We start from the raw sequence: 5907 nt of genomic DNA on the forward strand, positions 1-5907 counted from the left end.
GTGACTGCTAAAGGGTCCTGGGTTTCTTTTCAGGACGATTAAAATGTTCTTAAATTGTGCTGATGGCGGCACATGTCTGTGAACGCTGCCACTCTAAATGGGCAAATTGTATGGTATGTGAATTACACATCAATAAAGCTGTTAAGGGCCAGCCTGGTGGCTCAGGCGGTTGGAGCTCCATGCTCCTAACGCCAAAGGCTGCTGGTTCGATTCCCACATGGGCCAGTGGGCTCTCAACCACAAGGTTACCAGTTCTACTCCCACAAGGGATGGTGGGCTGGGCCCCCTGCGACTAACAACAGGCAACTGGATCTGGAGCTGAGTTGTGCCCTCCACGACTGGGATTGAAAGGACAACAACTTGACTTGGAAAAATCCTGGAAGTACACACTGTTCCCCAATAAAATCCTGTTCCCATTCCCCAAATAAAATCTTTAAAAAAAAAGAAAGCTGTTAAAATATATGTGTAAAAGCATATGTTTTCCACATTATTTGTCTTCCACCCAGCCCAGCCTATCAATCATGGGGTCTCACTGTGATGTGACCCTGAGTCTCAGCCACTGACCACTTTGTGGAGCCTCCCAGTAGGCTGGGGACCAACAGGCTACCAGGAAACACTGACTCTAGGAGATGTGCTGGTGTGCTGTGGGGCTTCCCCCAGCTTGCTGCTGCCCTCCACAGGTTCTTGGGCCCACCCCCTGTCCCGGGCTCCAGCCCCATCCACCTAGGGTCGCCAGGGTGGCCTGGGCAGCCAGCTTCTCTGTGGCCATCCTCCAATGCAGGTGCAAGTGACTGGAGGTGAGGCTGGAGAGGGTGGCCAAGCCTGGACTTTGGCCTCCATCCTGAAGGCCCCAGGGAGTCAAGAGATCAGCATTACCCAACTACACTGGGGTAACCAGGACGAGTCCCCAGGGCACTGGCCTTGCACAGACTGACATTTTGCATCCACCGCCGTTTTCCATCTTGCATCCACCGCCGTTTTCCATCTTAGTTGCAGCCCACCATTGCATGCGGGAATTGAACCGGCAACCTTATTGTTGAGAGCTCCACTCTAACCAACTGAGCCATCCAGACCGCCCCCCACTGGGACCAGCATTGTCCTGGGAAGTGATGCTGGACCCATGAGCAAGAAGTGCCCAGAGCGAGCCAGGTCCGGCCCAAGGCGTCTTTCTGCTCTCTGGGCCTGGAGCCACCCTTCAGGGCCCCTCTTCTCCCACCTCAACTGGTGACGCTTACGTTCGGGGCGCCGTCTTGGCGCTGCTAGGATTGATTACTGGGTATGGGTCTTTCTCCCAAACTGTGCCCAGAGCCCTCCTCCGGAGGCAGAGCGAGGTCCCCCGCGGCCTCTCCAGGGAGCAGAGGTCAGGCAGGGAGACCTACGCGACCCTCCCTCACCCCGTCTCGCGCACCTGAGGCTGGGGGGCCAGTCAACACCGCTGGAGCGGTGCCTTGGGGCGGAGCGACATCTGGGTGGGGCCCGGTGGGGCGGGGCTGGAATGGAGGGGTGGCCAGCATCCAACAGACCACGTGTTAGCAATGGCAGCGGAGCTGCCCTGTGCTAAGGAGAGTTCCCAACGCTTTACGAAAGTTAACTATTATTATCTTCACATCCCCTTAGGTTCTATTTTTATCTCTAGTTTAGACACCAAGAACCTGAGCCACAGGAATGTCGCCCATCCCCACACACACATGCCCCCTCCTCCCAGCTCCTTCCCTCGGAGCCAGGAGCCTCTCCCCTGAATCCCGTAATGCCCTCCCCCACACTGCACAGAGAGCCCTCCACCTGCAGCTTTGCACCTGGGTCCCGATACTGAGTCTCATCCCTTCTCAGTCCCTGTCCTGACCACTGTCCTTTATCCTGGTAGCTGCAGCCTTGCTTACCCCTCCCCCTCGGACACGCGGGGTGGGGAAGGTCCACTGCAGGATTTGGAGACCAGCCGCAGGGAAGTGGTGTGGGCCTCTGGGAAGGCGGTGGTTTATGGATGGCAGGTGACAGGAGTTAGCAGAGTGCTTTGAGGACATGGTCCATCGTAGTGCGGGTGACTTGCGAGGATTCGCATGCTGCAGGACTGGGAGGTCCCTCTCCCAGGGGAAGGGTGCAGAGGCCCTGACCTTCCTCAGCCGCGGAGATGACCCCCAGAAGCCCCAAGCCTTCAGAGCGAGGCAAGGGCTTTAAAAGTGTCCAGGTCTGGCCTTCCTCAAAGTTAGCTGGTGCCCGGCAACCACACCGCGGTCAAAGCTCACATGGGCGTGGCCTGGCCTCAGATCCCAATGTTCCCTTAGGCCTGCAGGATGTGTTCATGGTGGCAAACAATGAAAATATTGCCGGAAATGCCTTCAAAAAATATCCTTGCAGGGAAAGAAGAGAAAGCTGTGAAATTGTAAGGGAACAGCCACTGATATTTCCACTGGTGTGGTAAGTCTGTAAAGGTGAGTGGATTACAGACAACTCCACCCACCACATGCACACCTTCCACCTGGGGGTTGCCTCAGGGTTGATGGAGAAATTGCGTTCAACCGGGCTGTCGGTGGGCTGTTGATTCAGCACCGTGGGCTGTCCGCTCCCTAAGACAGAGGACAGGAACTATGAAAATTTTAGGCTCAGAGATGTTGGAGGGAGCAGCAGGGAACTCATGAGGCCCCGCTGCCTCTGAGAAGAGTCCTCGGTGACACATCCAGAGCATCGAAGTTGGGCATTCCTGGTGGCTTTATGACCCTAACTCCTCTTTGGGTCGGCCACAGCCCCCCAGTGGAAAGGGCCTGATGTACAGTGGAGAACCGAATGGTCCTCAGACCTGGGGAAGCAGGTACCAGGTACGCATGGCTCTGGAGTGAGTGGAAGAAGGGCAGAGCAGCAGGGTCCAGGGTCCACAGGAAAGAGCAGGAGGCCCATGTGGGCCTCGGCCGAAGTTCTCTGCCAACAGCCGGGGTGGCCAAGGCCACACTGCCTGTGAGGGGCTGGCCCAGCTCTATGGCTTCTTCACAAGATGCGTTGGCGACCAAGGCAAAGGTAAGGCTGATGCAGGGAAACCAAGTTCATAATAATAGATTTTTGCATATGATTATAAGTAACCTTAATAATAAGGTTTATGAAAGTGGTGTATGTTTGCTGTACAAAATTTGAAAAAAGCCAACTAAAGGGAGAAAAGCATAATTCCACCATCCACAGTTCGCATCATGAAGCAAATGCAAATGTCCAGTATTAAATCTACTCTTCCAGTATTTTAAAGCATTAACTTAGTTGAGATGAAAAATGTGCACCTGTTTGTAATCTATGCTTTTTCACTTCATATGAAATAAACACTTGCTATGTTCTCAGAAACTCTTTGAAAGCATAATTTTTAGTGGTTGCTTCCTCGGCACCTGACTAGACCACGTTTGCTCAGACATTTGCCTTTTATTGATAATCTACGTGGTTCACAACTTTTGCCTCAAAGGACATATTCATATATTTTTTCATTATTTTGGATTTTTTCCTTAGGGCAGTTTACAGAAAGTTAATGGCCCAAAGTGTAAACAATTTTAAGGCTTTTGATTCCTGTGGCTGAATGGCTTTCTGAAAGAGCTGTCCAGTTTTATCTCCAGATAGGACTAGATGACATCTGCCCTTATTTCCATCCTTCTCCAGAGGAGCAATTCCCCTTGAGGGACCAGGCCTATGCCTCCCCCTCCTCCCAGGCTGAAGACTCAGGCCCCGGGGAGGAGGACAGGACAAAAAGCAGTGTTTCTGCAGCCATAAGATTGGGAATGCTGAGTAAAGACATTGAAAGGGTGGGCAGCTGTGTAGATCCTTGCTGCCTACGTCAGGCTGCTGGTAGATTGTTCTAGAAGAATGAAAATGTAGACACACTGTGGGGACAGAGTCCCAGAGAGCAGTTTCCAGGCTCTCGGCCTCATGTGGAAAGGTGCTGGCTCAGTTATCAGATGGCCATCAGCTGTAATCAGATGGCCATCCGCTGTGGCTGGGTGGCCATCAGCTGTTACCTATTAGCCATTAGCCACTAATATAACTGCCCTGGCTACAGTAGGGGGTTGGCTGGTTGGAAGAGAAGCGCACAGCAGATTGCGGATCGTGTGGCTCCTGCTTCCTGTATGTCCAACCCAGCCGCCAGCGAGAGTATAATGGTATAACTCCCCTATCTATGGTTCTGTGGGTGTTCCTTTTTGGCCTCACCATATCCTGCGTTCTTGTGCGGGGAGCAGGAGCCGAGACCCTACATTACATGCAGAATTTCCTGAGCAGGTTCAGCTGGAGACTGGGGGGAGGCGGAAAGTCCAAGGGCTGGTGTGTAACGTGGAATAATGCTCACAGCCCTCACTGACTGTTTCCTGAACTCAAACGTGGCATTTGAGGCCCTCGGGCCTGTGGCAGACTGCTGGGTGCCCCCAGCGCCCTTCTCCCTCCTTAGGAAAAGTGATCACGCTCCCCAGGCTTCCTTGCAGTACGGTGTGGCCATGTGACTGGCCATGTGAGGGATGGAGCACCCCTCCTTCATCCCTTCCTCCTCCTACGGTCATTCAAGCGATGCCTGGATCTTGAGCAGCCATTGCGCACCAGGTGCTGGGACCAGGTGTTTAAAGGGGTAAAGCAACAAATTAGTCACTGGTCCTGGACTGGCCACTCCATCCAGACTTCACTCATGGGAGAGAGAAGTACACAAGCCTGTCTCAGCCATACCACATGGGGTCTGCCATCACACCAGTCACCGTGCACTATGAGTCTGCTCCATCAGAGGCACACAGGCCCTCTGCCCCACTGTTCATCCTGGCCCCTGCTGCTGTCACGATCTGCCATGGGATCCCCAAGCAGAAATGTGGGTGGAACCATTTTATCCCTAGGGGAATCCAGTACAAACATGTCAACCCTGGGTCTACGCCCCAATACCATGGGTGCTCCCTGCCCCCATGACATGGATACCCCCCATGACACTGTGGGTGCTCCCTGCCCCCCTGACACTGTGGGTACCCCCCGTGATACTGTGGGTGCTCCCTGCCCCCCTGACACCGTGGGTACCCCCAGTGATACTGTGGGTGCTCCCTGCCCCCATGACATGGGTACCCCCCATGACACTGGGTGCTCCCTGCCCCCATGACACCATGGGTACCCCCCGTGATACTGTGGGTGCTCCCTGCCCCCATGACATGGGTACCCCCATGACACTGTGGGTGCTCCCTGCCCCCCTGACACCGTGGGTACCCCCCGTGATACTGTGGGTGCTCTCTGGGCCCCCAGCTGCCCCATGCTGTTCAGTGTCTCTGGGTGTCTTGCCTTGCTGACTCCTGCCCTGTGTCCTCAGCTTCAGAGCAGCTTTCTGAGCCTGGGTACACACCTCCAGGCGGGGACAGTTGGCTATCTCTCACGGGACAGCACCCTAGGGTGGTCTTCCCAGCTGCTGCCCTGGGAGCACAGGATGTGGTTGAGACATCCCCTCAGTGGTCCGTGCAGCCCAGCAGGGCCACCAAATCCTCAAGACCCCAAGAGCTCCCCCTCCACCAGTTGTAGCCACAAAGCAGAGCAGGGCAAGAAGAAGACAGTTTGTTGTTTTTGTTTTTTACCACCCACCAGTCTCATCCTTAACCCTCCGTGCCCCAGTTTTTCCTCTGAGGGAATCAACTCTGGACTTTGGGGGGTCGAAGGAGGGTTGGATGCTGGAGGAAACCAGGGAAGGTGTGTCCTGGGTCAGGAAGAGTGAAGCTGAGGGGTGTCATGGAGAGGATCACGTGGCTCTTGCTTCCCCCTGGGAGGGGTTGTCAGTCTAACCCCGTCTTACAGGAACTTCCCTGTGCAGGTGAGGGCGAAGGCCTCAGGTGGGGGCGGGGTCCCCAGGAAGGTGTCGGAGGCCCTTGGGGACCAGCGGAGGGGCGTGGCCTCCTTCCTGTGCGCGGTCTGCTGACTCCTCCCCAACTG

This window comes from Rhinolophus sinicus, chromosome 14, assembly GCF_057876585.1.
Source record: "Rhinolophus sinicus isolate RSI-liver-muscle chromosome 14, RSI-T2T, whole genome shotgun sequence".
Taxonomy (NCBI): domain Eukaryota; kingdom Metazoa; phylum Chordata; class Mammalia; order Chiroptera; family Rhinolophidae; genus Rhinolophus; species Rhinolophus sinicus.